The sequence below is a fragment of the Phyllobates terribilis genome, unplaced genomic scaffold (assembly GCF_046119375.1).
Source record: "Phyllobates terribilis strain yellow unplaced genomic scaffold, ASM4611937v1 Scaffold_1__5_contigs__length_1240528914, whole genome shotgun sequence".
In the NCBI taxonomy this organism is placed as follows: Eukaryota; Metazoa; Chordata; class Amphibia; order Anura; family Dendrobatidae; genus Phyllobates; species Phyllobates terribilis.
In genome coordinates, this window is record NW_027362761.1 from 831,114,366 (window position 1) to 831,134,577 (window position 20,212).

Below are 20,212 nucleotides of genomic sequence, written 5' to 3' on the forward strand. Positions count from 1 at the left end.
CACTCCTGATACAGACTCTGCCTGCTGCACTCTGATACAAACTCTGCCTGCTGCACTCTGATACAAACTCTGCCTGCTGCACTCCTGATACAGACTCTGCCTGCTGCACTCCTGATACAGACTCTGCCTGCTGCACTCCTGATACAGACTCTGCCTGCTGCACTCTGATACAGACTCTGCTTGCTGCACTCTTGATACAGACACTGCCTGCTGTACTCCTGATACACAATCTGCTTGCTGCACTCCTGATACACACTTTGCTTGCAGCACTCTGATAAAGACTCCGCCTGCTGCACTCCTGATGCAGAATCTGCGTGCTGCACTCCTGATACAGACTCTGCCTATTGCACTCCTGATACAGACTCTGACTGCTGTTCTCCTGATACACACTCTGCCTGCAGCACTCTGATACAGACTCTGCCTCCTGCACTCTGATACAAACTCTGCCAGCTGCACTCCTGATACAGACTCTGCCTGCTACACTCCTGTTACAGACTCTGCCTGCTGCACTCTGATACAAACTCTGCCTGCTGCACTCTGCTAGACTCTGCCTGCTGCACTCTGATATAGACTCTGCCTACTGCACTCTGATACAGACTCTGCCTGCTGCACTCCTGATACAGACTCTGCCTGCTGCACTCCTGATACAGACTCTGCCTGCTGCACTCCTGATACAGACTCTGCAGTCTGCACTCCTGATACAGACTCTGCCTGCTGCACTCCTGATACAGACTCTGCCATCTGCATTCCTGATACAGACTCTGCCTGCTGCACTCCTGATACAGACTCTGCCTGCTGCACTCCTGATGCAGACTCTGCCTGTTGCATTCTGATACAGACTCTGCTTGCTGCATTCTGATACAGACTCTGCTTGCTGCACTCTGATACAGACTCTGCTTGCTGCACTCCTGATACACACTCTGTCTGCTGCACTCCTGATACACACTCTGCCTGCTGCATTCCTGATACACACTCTGCTTGCAGCACTCCTTATACACTCTTTGCCTGCAGCAATTTGATAAAGACTCCGTCTGCTGCACTCCTGATGCCGACTCTGCCTGCTGCACTCCTGATACAGACTCTGCCTATTGCACTCCTGATAGAGACTCTGACTGCTGCTCTCCTGATACACACTCTGCCTGCTGCACTCTGATATAGACTCTGCCTACTGCACTCTGATACAGACTCTGCCTGCTGCACTCCTGATACAGACTCTGCCTGCTGCACTCCTGATACAGACTCTGCACTCTGCACTCCTGATACAGACTCTGCCTGCTGCACTCCTGATGCAGACTCTGCCATCTGCACTCCTGATACAGACTCTGCCTGCTGCACTCCTGATACAGACTCTGCCTGTTGCATTCTGACACAGACTGCTTGCTGCATTCTGATACAGACTCTGCTTGCTGCACTCTGATACAGACTCTGCTTGCTGCACTCCTGATACACACTCTGTCTGCTGCACTCCTGATACACGCTCTGCCTGCTGCATTCCTGATACACACTCTGCTTGCAGCACTCCTTATACACTCTTTGCCTGCAGCAATTTGATAAAGGCTCCGTCTGCTGCACTCCTGATGCAGACCCTGTGTGCTGCACTCCTGATACAGACTCTGCCTATTGCACTCCTGATAGAGACTCTGACTGCTGCTCTCCTGATACACACTCTGCCTTCTGCACTCCTGATACAGACTCTGCCATCTGCACTCCTGATACAGACTCTGCCATCTGCACTCCTGATACAGACTCTGCCTGCTGCACTCCTGATACAGACTCTGCCTGCTGCACTCCTGATACAGACTCTGCCTGCTGCACTCCTGATACAGACTCTGCCTGCTGCACTCCTGATACAGACTCTGCTTGCTGCACTCCTGATACAGACTCTGCCTATTGCACTCCTGATAGAGACTCTGACTGCTGCTCTCCTGATACACACTCTGCCTGTAGCACTCTGATACAGACTCTGCCTCCTGCACTCTGATACAAACTCTGCCAGCTGCACTCCTGATACAGACTCTGCCTGCTGCTCTCCTGTTACAGACTCTGCCTGCTGCACTCTGATACAAACTCTGCCTGCTGCACTCTGCTAGAATCTGCCTACTGCACTCTGCTAGACTCTGCCTGCTGCACTCTGATAGAGACTCTGCCTACTGCACTCTGATACAGACTCTGCCTGCTGCACTCCTGATACAGACTCTGCCTGCTGCACTCCTGATACAGACTCTGCCTGCTGCACTCCTGATACAGACTCTGCACTCTGCACTCCTGATGCAGACTCTGCCTGCTGCACTCCTGATACAGACTCTGCCATCTGCACTCCTGATACAGACTCTGCCTGCTGCACTCCTGATACAGACTCTGCCTGCTGCACTCCTGATACAGACTCTGCCTGCTGCACTCCTGATGCAGACTCTGCCTGTTGCATTCTGATACAGACTCTGCTTGCTGCATTCTGATACAGACTCTGCTTGCTGCACTCTGATACAGACTCTGCTTGCTGCACTCCTGATACACACTCTGTCTGCTGCACTCCTGATACATACTCTGCCTGCTGCATTCCTGATACACACTCTGCTTGCAGCACTCTTTATACACTCTTTGCCTGCAGCAATTTGATAAAGACTCCGTCTGCTGCACTCCTGATGCAGACTCTGTGTGCTGCACTCCTGATACAGACTCTGCCTATTGCACTCCTGATAGAGACTCTGACTGCTGCTCGCCTGATACACACTCTGCCTTCTGCACTCCTGATACACACTCTGCCATCTGCACTCCTGATACAGACTCTGCCATCTGCACTCCTGATACAGACTCTGCCTGCTGCACTCCTGATACAGACTCTGCCTGCTGCACTCCTGATACAGACTCTGCCTGCTGCACTCCTGATACAGACTCTGCCTGCTGCACTCCTGGTACAGACTCTGCTTGCTGCACTCCTGAGACAGACTCTGCCTGCTGCACTCCTGATACAGACTCTGCCTGCTGCACTCCTGATACAAACTCTGCTTGCTGCACTCCTGATACAGACTCTGCCTGCTGCACTCTGATACAAACTCTGCCTGCTGCACTCTGATACAAACTCTGCCTGCTGCACTCCTGATACAGACTCTGCCTGCTGCACTCCTGATACAGACTCTGCCTGCTGCACTCCTGATACAGACTCTGCCTGCTGCACTCTGATACAGACTCTGCTTGCTGCACTCTTGATACACACTCTGCCTGCTGCACTCCTGATACAGACTCTGCCTGCTGTACTCCTGATACACAATCTGCTTGCTGCACTCCTGATACACACTTTGCTTGCAGCACTCTGATAAAGACTCCGCCTGCTGCACTCCTGATGCAGAATCTGCGTGCTGCACTCCTGATACAGACTCTGCCTATTGCACTCCTGATACAGACTCTGACTGCTGTTCTCCTGATACACACTCTGCCTGCAGCACTCTGATACAGACTCTGCCTCCTGCACTCTGATACAAACTCTGTCAGTTGCACTCCTGATACAGACTCTGCCTGCTACACTCCTGTTACAGACTCTGCCTGCTGCACTCTGATACAAACTCTGCCTGCTGCACTCTGCTAGACTCTGCCTGCTGCACTCTGATATAGACTCTGCCTACTGCACTCTGATACAGACTCTGCCTGCTGCACTCCTGATACAGACTCTGCCTGCTGCACTCCTGATACAGACTCTGCCTGCTGCACTCCTGATACAGACTCTGCCTGCTGCACTCCTGATACAGACTCTGCCTGCTGCACTCCTGATACAGACTCTGCCATCTGCACTCCTGATAGAGACTCTGCCTGCTGCACTCCTGATACAGACTCTGCCTGCTGCACTCCTGATGCAGACTCTGCCTGTTGCATTCTGATACAGACTCTGCTTGCTGCATTCTGATACAGACTCTGCTTGCTGCACTCTGATACAGACTCTGCTTGCTGCACTCCTGATACACACTCTGTCTGCTGCACTCCTGATACACACTCTGCCTGCTGCATTCCTGATACACACTCTGCTTGCAGCACTCCTTATACACTCTTTGCCTGCAGCAATTTGATAAAGACTCCGTCTGCTGCACTCCTGATGCCGACTCTGCCTGCTGCACTCCTGATACAGACTCTGCCTATTGCACTCCTGATAGAGACTCTGACTGCTGCTCTCCTGATACACACTCTGCCTGCTGCACTCTGATATAGACTCTGCCTACTGCACTCTGATACAGACTCTGCCTGCTGCACTCCTGATACAGACTCTGCCTGCTGCACTCCTGATACAGACTCTGCCTGCTGCACTCCTGATACAGACTCTGCACTCTGCACTCCTGATAAAGACTCTGCCTGCTGCACTCCTGATGCAGACTCTGCCATCTGCATTCCTGATACAGACTCTGCCTGCTGCACTCCTGATACAGACTCTGCCTGTTGCATTCTGATACAGACTCTGCTTGCTGCATTCTGATACAGACTCTGCTTGCTGCACTCTGATACAGACTCTGCTTGCTGCACTCCTGATACACACTCTGTCTGCTGCACTCCTGATGCACACTCTGCCTGCTGCATTCCTGATACACACTCTGCTTGCAGCACTCCTTATACACTCTTTGCCTGCAGCAATTTGATAAAGGCTCCGTCTGCTGCACTCCTGATGCAGACCCTGTGTGCTGCACTCCTGATACAGACTCTGCCTATTGCACTCCTGATAGAGACTCTGACTGCTGCTCTCCTGATACACACTCTGCCTTCTGCACTCCTGATACAGACTCTGCCATCTGCACTCCTGATACAGACTCTGCCATCTGCACTCCTGATACAGACTCTGCCTGCTGCACTCCTGATACAGACTCTGCCTGCTGCACTCCTGATACAGACTCTGCCTGCTGCACTCCTGATACAGACTCTGCCTGCTGCACTCCTGATACAGACTATGTTTGCTGCACTCCTGATACAGACTCTGCCTATTGCACTCCTGATAGAGACTCTGACTGCTGCTCTCCTGATACAGACTCTGCCTGCTGCACTCCTGTTACAGACTCTGCCTGCTGCACTCTGATACAAACTCTGCCTGCTGCTCTCTGCTAGACTCTGCCTGCTGCACTCTGCTAGACTCTGCCTGCTGCACTCTGATATAGACTCTGCCTACTGCACTCTGATACAGACTCTGCCTGCTGCACTCCTGATACAGACTCTGCCGGCTGCACTCCTGATACAGACTCTGCCTGCTGCACTCCTGATACAGACTCTGCCATCTGCACTCCTGATGCAGACTCTGCCTACTGCACTCCTGATACAGACTCTGCCATCTGCACTCCTGATACAGACTCTGCCTGCTGCACTCCTGATACAGACTCTGCCTGCTGCACTCCTGATGCAGACTCTGCCTGTTGCATTCTGATACAGACTCTGCTTGCTGCATTCTGATACAGACTCTGCTTGCTGCACTCTGATACAGACTCTGCTTGCTGCACTCCTGATACACACTCTGTCTGCTGCATTCCTGATACATACTCTGCCTGCTGCATTCCTGATACACACTCTGCTTGCAGCCCTCCTTATACACTCTTTGCCTGCAGCAATTTGATAAAGACTCCGTCTGCTGCACTCCTGATGCAGACTCTGTGTGCTGCACTCCTGATACAGACTCTGCCTATTGCACTCCTGATAGAGACTCTGACTGCTGCTCTCCTGATACACACTCTGCCTTCTGCACTCCTGATACAGACTCTGCCATCTGCACTCCTGATACAGACTCTGCCATCTGCACTCCTGATACAGACTCTGCCTGCTGCACTCCTGATACAGACTCTGCCTGCTGCACTCCTGATACAGACTCTGCCTGCTGCACTCCTGATACAGACTCTGCTTGCTGCACTCCTGATACAGACTCTGCCTGCTGCACTCCTGATACAGACTCTGCCTGCTGCACTCCTGATACAAACTCTGCTTGCTGCACTCCTGATACAGACTCTGCCTGCTGCACTCTGATACAAACTCTGCCTGCTGCACTCTGATACAAACTCTGCCTGCTGCACTCCTGATACAGACTCTGCCTGCTGCACTCCTGATGCAGACTCTGCCATCTGCACTCCTGATACAGACTCTGCCTGCTGCACTCCTGATACAGACTCTGCCTGTTGCATTCTGATACAGACTCTGCTTGCTGCATTCTGATACAGACTCTGCTTGCTGCACTCTGATACAGACTCTGCTTGCTGCACTCCTGATACACACTCTGTCTGCTGCACTCCTGATGCACACTCTGCCTGCTGCATTCCTGATACACACTCTGCTTGCCGCACTCCTTATACACTCTTTGCCTGCAGCAATTTGATAAAGGCTCCGTCTGCTGCACTCCTGATGCAGACCCTGTGTGCTGCACTCCTGATGCAGACTCTGCCTGTTGCATTCTGATACAGACTCTGCTTGCTGCATTCTGATACAGACTCTGCTTGCTGCACTCTGATACAGACTCTGCTTGCTGCACTCCTGATACACACTCTGTCTGCTGAATTCCTGATACATACTCTGCCTGCTGCATTCCTGATACACACTCTGCTTGCAGCACTCCTTATACACTCTTTGCCTGCAGCAATTTGATAAAGACTCCGTCTGCTGCACTCCTGATGCAGACTCTGTGTGCTGCACTCCTGATACAGACTCTGCCTATTGCACTCCTGATAGAGACTCTGACTGCTGCTCTCCTGATACACACTCTGCCTTCTGCACTCCTGATACAGACTCTGCCATCTGCACTCCTGATACAGACTCTGCCATCTGCACTCCTGATACAGACTCTGCCTGCTGCACTCCTGATACAGACTCTGCCTGCTGCACTCCTGATACAGACTCTGCCTGCTGCACTCCTGATACAGACTCTGCCTGCTGCACTCCTGATACAGACTCTGCTTGCTGCACTCCTGATACAGACTCTGCCTGCTGCACTCCTGATACAGTCTCTGCCTGCTGCACTCCTGATACAAACTCTGCTTGCTGCACTCCTGATACAGACTCTGCCTGCTGCACTCTGATACAAACTCTACCTGCTGCACTCTGATACAAACTCTGCCTGCTGCACTCCTGATACGGACTCTGCCTGCTGCACTCCTGATACAGACTCTGCCTGCTGCACTCCTGATACAGACTCTGCCTGCTGCACTCTGATACAGACTCTGCTTGCTGCACTCTTGATACACACTCTGCCTGCTGCACTCCTGATACAGACTCTGCCTGCTGTACTCCTGATACACAATCTGCTTGCTGCACTCCTGATACACACTTTGCTTGCAGCACTCTGATAAAGACTCCGCCTGCTGCACTCCTGATGCAGAATCTGCATGCTGCACTCCTGATACAGACTCTGCCTATTGCACTCCTGATACAGACTCTGACTGCTGTTCTCCTGATACACACTCTGCCTGCAGCACTCTGATACAGACTCTGCCTCCTGCACTCTGATACAAACTCTGCCAGCTGCACTCCTGATACAGACTCTGCCTGCTGCACTCCTGTTACAGACTCTGCCTGCTGCACTCTGATACAAACTCTGCCTGCTGCACTCTGCTAGACTCTGCCTGCTGCACTCTGATATAGACTCTGCCTACTGCACTCTGATACAGACTCTGCCTGCTGCACTCCTGATACAGACTCTGCCTGCTGCACTCCTGATACAGACTCTGCCTGCTGCACTCCTGATACAGACTCTGCACTCTGCACTCCTGATACAGACACTGCCTGCTGCACTCCTGATACAGACTCTGCCATCTGCACTCCTGATACAGACTCTGCCTGCTGCACTCCTGATACAGACTCTGCCTGCTGCACTCCTGATGCAGACTCTGCCTGTTGCATTCTGATACAGACTCTGCTTGCTGCATTCTGATACAGACTCTGCTTGCTGCACTCTGATACAGACTCTGCTTGCTGCACTCCTGATACACACTCTGTCTGCTGCACTCCTGATACACACTCTGCCTGCTGCATTCCTGATACACACTCTGCTTGCAGCACTCCTTATACACTCTTTGCCTGCAGCAATTTGATAAAGACTCCGTCTGCTGCACTCCTGATGCCGACTCTGCCTGCTGCACTCCTGATACAGACTCTGCCTATTGCACTCCTGATAGAGACTCTGACTGCTGCTCTCCTGATACACACTCTGCCTGCTGCACTCTGATACAGACTCTGCCTGCTGCACTCCTGATACAGACTCTGCCAGCTGCACTCATGATACAGACTCTGTCTGCTACTGTCCTGATACAGACTCTGCTTGCAGCACTCCTGATATAGACCCTGTTTGCAGCACTCCCGATACCGACTCTGACTGCTGCACTCCCGATACAGACTCTGCCTGCTGCACTCTGATACAGAGTCTTCCTGCTGCACTCCCTATACAGACTCTTCCTGCTGCACTCTGATACAGACTCTGCCTGCTGCACTCTGATACACACTCGGTGTCAGGCAAAATGTATTTTTATCCTAGTTTTAAAAATGTTGAAAGGACAGCCAGAGATGTCTTAAATCTCCACCCCCTGTTCACTTGGAAGGGACCTTCATAGAACTCTACTCTCGCTTCCCCCAAACAAGGAATTTTTATAACCGCCATAAACCTCAGCCGAGAGCAAGCATACTGGTCTACACTGGATTTCCCCTCCAAAGTCCTATTGTGTAACCAGACAAATTTTAATGTCGAGTTTAATAACGCACATGACTGTCACAAACAAATGGACCACATTTTTGGGATGCTCACCTTTTTCCAGTTATGATGGTGTATCTTTCATAACTGGGAAACCACCACAAACCTAGAAAATGGGTCCTGAGCTTCTGAACGTCATAGAAATATCATATTTGATATCAATCTTCGTGAATATTGGTGACGGCAAACATGATGTATCCATCTTGGATGAGGGCCCCCCCATACCAAGATATGAAAGATGAAGGATTTTTATGTCTTGTGCAGCTGGGTGGGTTCACAAAACCGAGCCCCCATGTGAGGTAAACAACATGGGTGTGTCCTATTGTTTTGCCTCCTTACTAAAAACCAAAACGTCCATTTTGGCGTATTCCAATCCAGGGACGTCAGACGTAAGCACTCCTCGCTGCGTGGAAGAATCACACCTAATTTTCGGGGAGCCGTCCCCCCCACAGAATCTGAGACCATCACCTCATGGTGCAGGTTTTACTATTATTTACCCCTTTTATTTTAATAACTGTTTTATGCATATATGTAAATTGTCTCTTTTATAATATCTTTTATATCTTTTGTAAACACTGCCAACTTTCGGGAGTAAATTATTATTATTTACCAGCTTTGTTCTTTTTGTCCTATGTCGAGCAAACACGTTCCTCACCCGCTAATTCATGTTACCTAACGGGTACCCGATCCACCTGTTAAGAGATCGGTGGTGGCAGCATACAGTGTATTTATGTGATATTGTGGTTGAGGGTGGCTGGATTGAGGGATATATACATTCCTGGAAGGAACTGGTGGTATATATATGTCCTGTTACATCACGTGCCACAATAGTCAACATAAATGAGAGCAGCTGAGCCCTGTTGCTTATCCTCTGTCAATACCATGTTTGACCAGCAGGATAAGGGGGCTGCAAGGTCTGACCAAATTGTCCTGACACTCGGCCTTCAGCACTCTCATACAGACTCTGCCTGCTGCACACTGATACAGACTCTGCTTGCTGCACTCCTGATACAGACTCTGCCTGGTTCTCTCTGATACAAACTCTGTCTGCTGAACTCCTGATACACACTCGGCCTGCTGCACTCCTGATACAGTCTCTGCCTGCTCCACTCTGATACAGACTCTGGCTGCTGCACTCTGATACAGACTCTGCCTGCTGCACTCTAATACAGACTCTGCCTGCTGCACTCTGCTGCTGCACTCCTTATACAGACTCTGCCTGCTGCACTCCTTATACAGACTCTGCCTGCTTCTCTCTGATACAGACTCTGCCTGGTGCACTCTGATACAGACTCTGCACCATCTAGTCTGTCATACCGGGTCCTGCTGCTGCGCGTCCGTTGGTCTGTCCTGGAGTGGCACCTGGCTTTCATCGGGAACCAAGTCTAACCTCACCATCAGAGGCTCTAGTGAACAGTCCGGTGCTCGCTTAGTCATGCCCCTCCAGGCCCTCTGGGGACCATGGCACAGTGGTTTCACAAACCACGTCCGTGACAGTGCACCCTCGCAGGCAGGGTCCTCTCTCCTGTTGTACCAGTCAGTGACCCCTTTTGACATGTAAAGCGCAACTGAATAAATGTCGCTGTCACTGTAATAATAATTATAGTACTTGTACCCTGGGTCAATTGATGGCACTTGCCTGGTGTCTACACCTAATTTGATGTGTTTTGGCAGCTTTTGGTCCCATTTCTAGGTGTTGTATATGCATTTTTTTGGTCCCCCCATTGACTCCTATGGGTCTCGGAAATTTTCGACGAACATTCGGCGAATAAATTCGGCGAATATCAATTTGTTTGGCAAACTTTTCCGAATCGAACATTGAAATGTTCGCTCATGCCTAGTTATGACAGCATGTTTGAGTTACCATATTTTTCAGACTATAAGACTCACTGGACCATAAGATGCACCTAGGAAAATAGGAAAAAAAAATTGAAGTAAAAGGGTCAAGTTGCACTGTTATGGGAGAGGGAATCTGCTGCTGACACTTTTATAGGGGTAACTATCGGCCGGTGAGTCCGACCGGAAACTATCGGCCGGTGAGTCTGACGTCCGTTGTGGGCAAAATTTTTGAAGGCTTTATTAATGAGGCAATCATGGAGCATCTTGATGCTAATAATCTATTAACCCCGAACCAACATGGATTCATGAGGAATCGCTCCTGCCAAACAAACCTGATTGACTTCTACGAGGAGGTTAGCTCTCGAGTAGATCAGGGGGAACCAGTGGATGTCGTGTATCTCGACTTCTCAAAAGCGTTCGATAGCGTGCCACATAATAGGTTGGTATACAAAATGAGAATGATGGGGCTGGGCGAAAATGTCTGCAAGTGGGCAGCTAACTGGCTAAAGGATAGAAGGCAGAGGGTGGTTATAAATGGAATATACTCAGATTGGGTAAGCGTCACTAGTGGGGTACCACAGGGGTCTGTACTAGGCCCAATGTTATTTAATATCTTTATTAACGACATAGTCAACGGGATAAATAGTAAAATATCAATATTTGCAGATGACACAAAGTTATGTAAAACAATTAATACAAAAGAGGATAGTGAAGACCTACAGAGGGATTTGGATAAGCTGGGTAGGTGGAGCATTAAATGGCAAATGAGGTTTAACGAGGAGAAATGTAAGGTCATACATATGGGAAGGAAAAATGGAAGTCACCAGTACTCACTGAATGGGAAATCATTGGGGAATTCAGAGATGGAGAAGGACTTGGGCATCTTGATTGATAGCAAACTAAATTGGAGTGCCCAAAGTCAGGCCGCTGCTGTAAGGGCAAACAGGGTAATGGGATGTATCAGAAGAGGTATAGCTGTAAAGGATGAGAACATTGTTCTTCCACTGTACAAAGCACTGGTCAGACCACACTTGGAATACTGTGCTCAGTTATGGGCCCCAATATATAGAAAGGATATAAATGAGCTTGAAAAGGTACAAAGGAGGGCAACAAAATTAATAAGGGGAATGGAGGGACTGCAATACCCAGAGAGGTTGGCAAAACTAGGACTATTCAGCCTGGAAAAGAGAAGGTTGAGGGGGGACATAATAAATGTGTACAAATATGTTAGGGGACAGTATAGAGACCTTGCCCGGGATTTGTTCAAAAGGAGGGATATTACGGTAACAAGAGGGCATTCACTAAGACTGGAAGAGAAAAGGTTTCAGCACCAGCATAGGAAGGGGTTCTTTACGGTAAGAGCAGTGAGAATATGGAATTCACTGAGTGAGGAGACGGTAATGTCGGATTCACTAAACCAGTTCAAGCGGGGACTGGATGCTTTTCTAGATACCAGGCAGATTTCTGCATATACTTAAAAATAGAATAAAATAGTAGGTTGATACAGGGATTTATTCTGACTGCTGGTTTCAGAGTCGGGAGGGAATTTTTCCTCAGGTGAAGATTGGCTAAATCATTTGAGGTTTTTGCCCTCCTCTGGATCAACTTTAGCAATTACAGAACTAACAGGTCGAACTTGATGGACGCAAGTCTTTATTCGGCTTTACTAACTATGTAACTATGTAACTATGTAATGTCCCCCAATTCTTTACTAATATCACCCCTTTTCCTGTTATACGTGGCCTTTATCCCCATCCTGGCATACGTGGTACCCTCATCCCCATCCTGGTATGCATGGCACCCCAATCCCCTTACTGGTATGCATGGCACCCCTAATCCCCACCCTGGTATGCATGGCACCCCTCATCCCCATCCTGGTATGCATGGCACCCCTCATCCCCATCCTTTTATGCATGGTACCCCTCATCCCCATCCTGATATACATGGCACCCCTCATCCTGGTATACATGGCACCCCACAACCTGGTATGCATGGAGACCCCCATCCTGGTATGCATGGCACCCCTCATCCTCATCCTGGTATGCATGGCACCCCTCATCCTGGTATGCATGGCACCACTCATCCTGGTAGGCATGGCACCCCTCATCCTGGTATGCATGGCACCCCTCATCCATGTATGCATGGCACCCCTCATCCCTCAAACTAGTATGCATGGCACCCCTCATCCTGGTATGCATTTCACCCTTCATCTCTCATCCTGGTATGCATGGCACCCTTCATCCCTCATCCTGGTATGCATTGCAGCCCTCATCCTGGTATGCATGGCACCCCTCATCCTGGTATGCATGGCACCCCCATCCTAGTATGCATGTCATCCCCATCCCCATCACGCTGCACACAAAAAATAAAGGATCCTATTCACCTCCCCTCTGCTCCAGTGCTGCATTCTCTTCTGCTGGCAGCAGATCTCACCATGTGAGCAGCTCATGATGTCACTGCCATGTTCCTTTCACACGGTAAGATGAGCTGCCGGAATAGTCACTGCTCACCACGCCGGGACTATTGGCGCGGGGAGTAGTCACTATTCATTCTCCTTAATAGCGGGCGCAGACTGTAGCCGCTGCCACAGGCTCCTGCAGCTGTTCGGCGATCATGTGTCCGCTAATAAAGAGCATGAATATTCACTACGCTCCACTCCCATGGGCGTGGAGTGAATATTCATGCTCTTTAATAACGGGCACACGTGACCGCCGAGCTGCTGCAGGAGCCGCGGCTGATGATGACACTGTGCGCCCGTTATTAAGGATAATGAATAGTCACTATTCCCTACGCCCATGGGAGTGGGGAGCAGTGAATATTAATTTTCTTTAGCAGCAGACACAGTGTAGGCTGCAGCAGGTGGCTCCTGTGCTCTGCGCCTCTGCCGCTGCCACTCCCCCCACAACAGCAACAGTATAGTACATTCAGACAGTAAGATGCACCCCCCACTTTCCTCAAAAATTTTGGTCCGAAAAATACGGTAGATGGGAAATATTCCGGAAGAAAGAGAGAGATTAAATATTTTAGTCAATTTGGCAGTGACATCTGGGAAAAGGGACTGAAGAAGATGCGAGGGAACAAGGTCATTTTTGCAGGTTGTAGGGCGAGAAGAAGTGAGGAGCCTAGTAACTAATTCTTCTGTGACAGGTTCAAAGGTGGATAGTGGACTTGTGGTGCGGGAAAGAAGGGGATCCAAGCTGTGAGCGAATTGCATGAAAATGTCCTGATGGATATGGTTGATTTTTTTTTGGAAATAAGTGACCAGATTGGAAGTGCCGAGGTTGTTGACGGGGGCCTGTACTTTATGGCTAAGGAGGGAGTTTAAAATTTTGAATGAGGGTGGAAAAGTAGGTTTATTTAACCAAATGGAGAGCAGAGTTTTAAGTTTTGAGCATGAACTGATATTGGATGAAGTGGATATTGATGAAAGTGATTTTCTCCACTGACTGTCGGCACACCTAGAGCACCGCTGGAGAAAACATTTGCAGTGTGTGCCAGGGTTGCCGTCATCTTTGTCAGATTGTTCTGCATGTAGCATGTGCTGCTTCATCCAGGGCACTTTACAATGTCTTCTTATAATATGACAATGTTAAGTCTGGACAGGAGAGGGAGGAGATTAGAGCACGACTTTAGATTGTTCATAAGCTGCTAGATAATGATGGCACATAGATTTCTGTATGTGCAGTAAGTGGGAATGTCCTTAGTGGGGCAACAGTTCTTGACAGAGAAAGAAAAGAAGATTATGCTCAGAGAGCAGGAGAGGGGAGTTAGCATAGTCGTACACTAAGCAAAGTCTTCATGCGTAAATGAACTAGTAAGCTGTTAAAGGCCTAGAGAGGAGGTTACAGAAATAAGATGAGTAGCAGATGCAAAGAGTGGACCACTGGGGATGTTAAAGTCCCTTATGATGAGAGTGGGAATGTCACAGGATTGAAAGTGTGGAAGCCAGGTTGCAAAGTGATCCAGGAACTGGTTGGGTTTGCCAGGAGGGCGATACACAACCACCACTCACAGGGAGAAGCGTTTGAGGACTCTAACGATATGGACTTCTAAGGAAGGAAACATAAATTAGAATACTGGGCGATAACATGCACACTGTGATGAAAGGAGCAGAAAAACACCTCAATCCTTGTCTGCTCTCAGGTTTGGGGGTATGTGAAAATGTAGCCCACCATACTGCTGGATTCAGGTTTCAGTCAATCTTTTGTATTCTCCATATGACATACTGTATAATTAGGAGCTGAGGGCAAATGGAATGCTTAGGTAAAGAATATTGTTAATTATTTAGATCATATACAGTAGATGGATAATTGCACCTGCGTCTCTAGTTAAAATTAATTATGTATGAGGATTACTAGTTAAGTAAACCTATATATATCAATTATGCATTTGCTAAATAGTTCAATGCAACAGTTTTGCATGTTCATGCATTTATGGCATTTTAGCATACATTATACGCCACAAAATATGAAAAATTACAATAAGTACTTATGGACATGCAGTCAGTGCTTTCTTTATATACCACTTTTTGGGGGAACACAATTTGTAAATCATGTTCATTTAGAATTGGGCATTCAAATTAACATTTTTTATTCAGAAAATATTAATATTAATCAGAAAATATTGCTCTGAATGGTTGGACTTTCATGCTCTTGTTAAAGATCTTACCTCACGTGTTTATAACATGTCATAAATGCGTTGACAGATTTTATGCATAGACATGAAATTGGCTAGAAATTTGAGCAAGTGCCTAACTTTAACAGGCAGTAGAAGGGGAAATTCCGCACATCCTTCAGTAGGTAAGATAAAAAAGTTATTTTATTGTAGATCCATTAAAAAATGACAAAAACTGATGCATTTGGAGTGGTGAACCGCTCTTAATCATAGCATAAAGCTAAACTTTAACAGCTTGCCAGGCCATGAATTTAAAGGATCAAATGGTACAAAGCCATTTTTCTAGACCCAGAACATCTTTGGGATGAGGAATCACATATCAAGGTTCTTTTCCATGCAGGGATTGAAATATTTGTCCCTATATATCAGTGAAATTTAAAAATCCAGTTGTTGGTAGGTCTTTTCCACTTTGTCAATTTATCAATGATCAAAATGTTATTTACGCTATGGTATGCTCATTTCCCAAGGTGCAGTATATGTAGGCCAGACCCCTCAAGACTTGACAAAACAAATACAGAAACACTTTTCTACTATTTCTTTATCAAAATTCAAAATGAGACCTTCAGAAAGGGGATAAAACCATTACCATGTTGGCTCCACATTTTCTAAATGCTTATGATGGCAAACTACATAGAGTTGAGGTATTTGGATTGTTTCAGTTGAAGATTTGGAACACAATTTCTAAATGATGTTTATTTAAAAAACAGAGCTGTAATGTAATTGATTGGAGAAGGGCCCAAAGTAAAATATTTTGGTGTACGCCAAATCCTACACCTGGGACATGGACTCCACATGACCCACATTCTCATACACATAAAAGAGAGTTGGGCAGCATGGTGGCTCAGTGGTTACCACTGCTGCTTTGCAGAGCTTGGATCCTGGGTTCAAATCCCACCAAGGAAAATCTATGCATGTAGTCCATTCCAAAAACATACTCATAGGTAATTTAGATTGTGATGATAGTGCTTTTAAAGTTCTGATTAATTAATTGTCTGTGAGCAAATATAAGTCTCAGAGTAATAGAAACAACCCAGCCATTGACTTGCTTGAACTTTTAAAGGTAGAGCCTCATGCATATGTGGCATACTCTCCACCTTTCTGGACAGCCATCAGGTGACTACAATTTCTAAAAGTGGTGAAATCTTAGATATGAGCAATGTATACAGTACCCATATAAATCATGATTAACAGGAGTAAAACTGGAAAATGCTTCACAGGGAGAGTAGGTGGTAAAAGCCCCATAGAATCTCAAAGTGGTGGAGGCTCCTATGCATGTGGCCCACATATCTTCTCTATATTGGGATTTGTGAGAAGATCCTAAAAAGTCAGATTTTTTAGAAGATCCTCATTACAATGAATGTTACCATTTGCAATAAAAAATAAATAGCCTCTTTTAAACTTGACTTGCTAATTCAACTGAGCAAGTCCCCAAAATGACAGATGAAGAGATCACATGAAAGTGAGAACCAAAGTTTAGAATTAATTATTAAAAGCAATTTCCACCGTTTTAATGTTAATGGACATATACAATGAGTATGCAAAAAGTTTGCTTCCTACACTTCGTCCATTTCGAAGAGTTACAATGACCAAAGCCAAGCATAAATAAAGGAGGACAATGATGTTTATGAATGATGATAAACTGTATATTTTTGTAATTGAGATGAAGTACAACAGACCATCACTGATAAACCTAAGTCCCAATCCCAATGACTTTTAAATACAAGATACACAGTGGTCATTTATAAACCTGTACAAATAACAAGTGGCTCCCTTATAAATCTTACTAGATGTGTATATTAAAGGCTTCCTCCCTCATTATGGTGGTGGCTCCTGTGCATGTGGCCCATGTGGCCGCCTTTTATCTTGCTTTGTTACAATGGGCATTTATTTGTACTATAGACATCTCCTTGCTTTTAAAATTGTGACTAAGAGTGGCTCAATTCTCTGGATCACAAAAAAGGTCCAAAACAGAACATTCTCTGTCATTCTGTGATATCACTATGCCCTAATAGAAAAAAATAGACAGGTGTTGTCTTTGTGAGACAACCACTTTAACATCCAAATGATAGTGGATAACTTACTGATCACTGGTTATCAAATCACGGCGACTCTCGGCAATCCCGAGAACGACTCTTAGAACCCTGGAACTGGTCTTTGCAGAGTCCCATCTTGAATGAAGCAGTACTTGACACCCACTCCATTTGCTTTCTATGCAAGGGAGTACTCGGCTATTTCATGCAGTCCCACAGACAACAAATGAAGCTGAAGTTCAGTGTGTGCACTTCTGCTCCATTCAACATGCAGGCATCCAGAGCATGTTATCAGCATCACTGGGAGTCTGATCACTGGTACCCCAGTGATAAGTAACCTATTTACTATCCTATGTGTAGAGAATAATTTTCAAATCTGGAAATATCCCTTTAAGTAAAGTCAGAATTACTGTACATATTAATGATAGTTTAACTCACTTAGTGGACCCATAATCTCATGAATGAAAAAACTTTCCCCTTGTTTAGGAAAATGGCGCCAGAGTGAAATCCACTTTTAAAGCAATTTTGTAAGATTAGAAGAAAGGTATGTTTTCATTATAGACAAAATGCCACTCTTGTCCATGGGCGGTGTCTCATTTTGCATTTGCTTAAATGACACTGAGCTGCAACACCAGACAAACACAATTGACAAAAGTGCTATTCTATTGTTTTTCTCTCACACAACCACCATGAAAGGTAACCTTAGTTTTTTTTTTCATAAATCAATGGAACATATGAAAATAAGCAACTTTGTAATATATCTTATCAGAGAAATCTGCCTTCTCCGTCAGGACTGATTTTTCATTTTCAAAATTCTCAATTCCCAGGTACAATCTGTATTCAATGAAGATAGATTGTTACATTACTGAGATAGGAGATGACAGTTGGTGCTGATAAGATTCTATGAAGATGGGAGGGGATGAGGGAGGATCTCTGCCTCTAGCGATCATTAGCAACTGCTATCTGCTATCTCAGTAATGTAAAAATCTACCTTCGCTGAATACAGATTTTACCTGGAAACTGAGAATTTTGAAAATGAAAAATCAGTTTTGGGGTGGAAGAAGCAGATTTCTCTGACAAGCTGTATTACAAATATGCTTATTTCATGTGTATTTTTGATTTATGAAATAAAAATTAAAACTGCAGTTACGCTTTAAGTTTTAGAGTGTAGAGCCAATATACATTAGTGAAGCAGAAGCAAATAATAATCTTGTAATTAAAATTCATATATGTGTATTTTGTGTTTTATCTTTAAAGCTTCTTATAATCTTAAGTTTATGTCTTCTAGAAGATGCAGGCGGATGTGCCGGGTAGTTTAATAACTTTGTTAATACAAGAAATTTGCTGTCTTTTCTGGTCTGTATTTCCTATGCAAATGAATGCTGAAAATTCATCTCAAGGTTAATGTGATGACTTATTGGTGAAGTGGAGGATAAAATAAAAAAATTGAAGGAGGAACATTTAAGTAAATAATTCAGATAACAATGTGTGCATGATAATAAGTTAAGTATTCCTCTATAATCACAGGTTTCCAAGAATTTTTATGAGATAATATTGAAGTATGTAATATCATGGGATTTAAAGCACTGCTGCGAATATTTTGCATTTGTAGCTATGACTTTTATATTTATAGTTTTTAAGACCTTTTCATTTTTATTGAGCCTTGATTTTAAAAAGCTATCATGTTTTGATGTATGTTGCACACTTGACACAATATATCCATAGTATAATAGCCTTCTCTTTTTTGACACAAAAGTATTGAAAAAGTAACCGTCATTTAGATTTTAATCTAATTCATCAGTAATATACTTGAAAATAAGCAACTTTGTAATATATCATATAAGAGAAATCTGTTTCTTTCTCCTTTAGGACGGATTTTCACATTTTTTAAATTCTCAATTCTTGGGTAAAATCTGTGTTCCGTGAAGACAGATTTTTACATTAATAAGATAGGAGATATCAATTACAACTATTAAGATTCTATGTGGATGGGAGGGTGGAAGAGGAAGAAGGAGCTTTGCCTTTGGCGTTTATCTTTTCCCCCTCCTACCTTCTGTATAGAATCTTATCAGTAGCACCTTCCATATCATATCTGACTAATGTAAAAATTGGTCTTCACGAAAAACAGATTTTAACTATGAATTAAGAATTTTAAAAATGAATAATCTGTCCTGGTGGACAAATAAGCAGATTTCTCTGATAAGTTAGTTATATTACAAAGTTGCTTATTTTCATGAGTACTATTGATTTAAATTAAATTGACAGTTACTCTTTAACATTTCATAGATTTTTCTAGCTAACACGGCACTACGTTGTTTTTTTTTCCTGTAGACCAAAACATGAATGAAAAGTATTGATAAACTGTAGATTAAACCAGCTCACCCTAATTTCAGCTCTCCAAAGTTCCTTACCATGGAGACACCGCTCTTGCTTGTGGCGGTATGCAAACACAGAAAATGAACTTGAAGTCTTCAGCCAGTTTAGATAAAAATAATTACAATATCCTTTTATCAACATATTAACATTGTTCCAGGTAAAAATCCAATTCCATCAATGCATTATCCTACGCATTTCAGACATAACTTAGTCCTAGTCATCCATGACTATGATAATGCATTGATGGAATTGGATTTTTATCTAAACCAGAAGGATTCAAGATAATTTTTTTGTGTTTGAAACATATTGAGCCTCAAATAGGTTAAAAAAACAAGAACAAAACAACAAACAAGCCCATAAGCAATATAACCTAAAAAACAAAATCACCTCAGAAAGGCAGTTAAAGGTGGCCCACTTCTGAATAATCATGTGTCTGGAGTTATTTCTGGAAAGATTTATTACCTTGCTCAAGAACAATGTGGAGGGCACCATTAGTAAAAGCAATCAGTCCCATCACAAGGTGCAACCAACTTAGAAAAAGAGAAACATAAGTGTAAACAAATAAGAAAAGATAGGAGTTATAGGCATGGTGCACACTTCAATA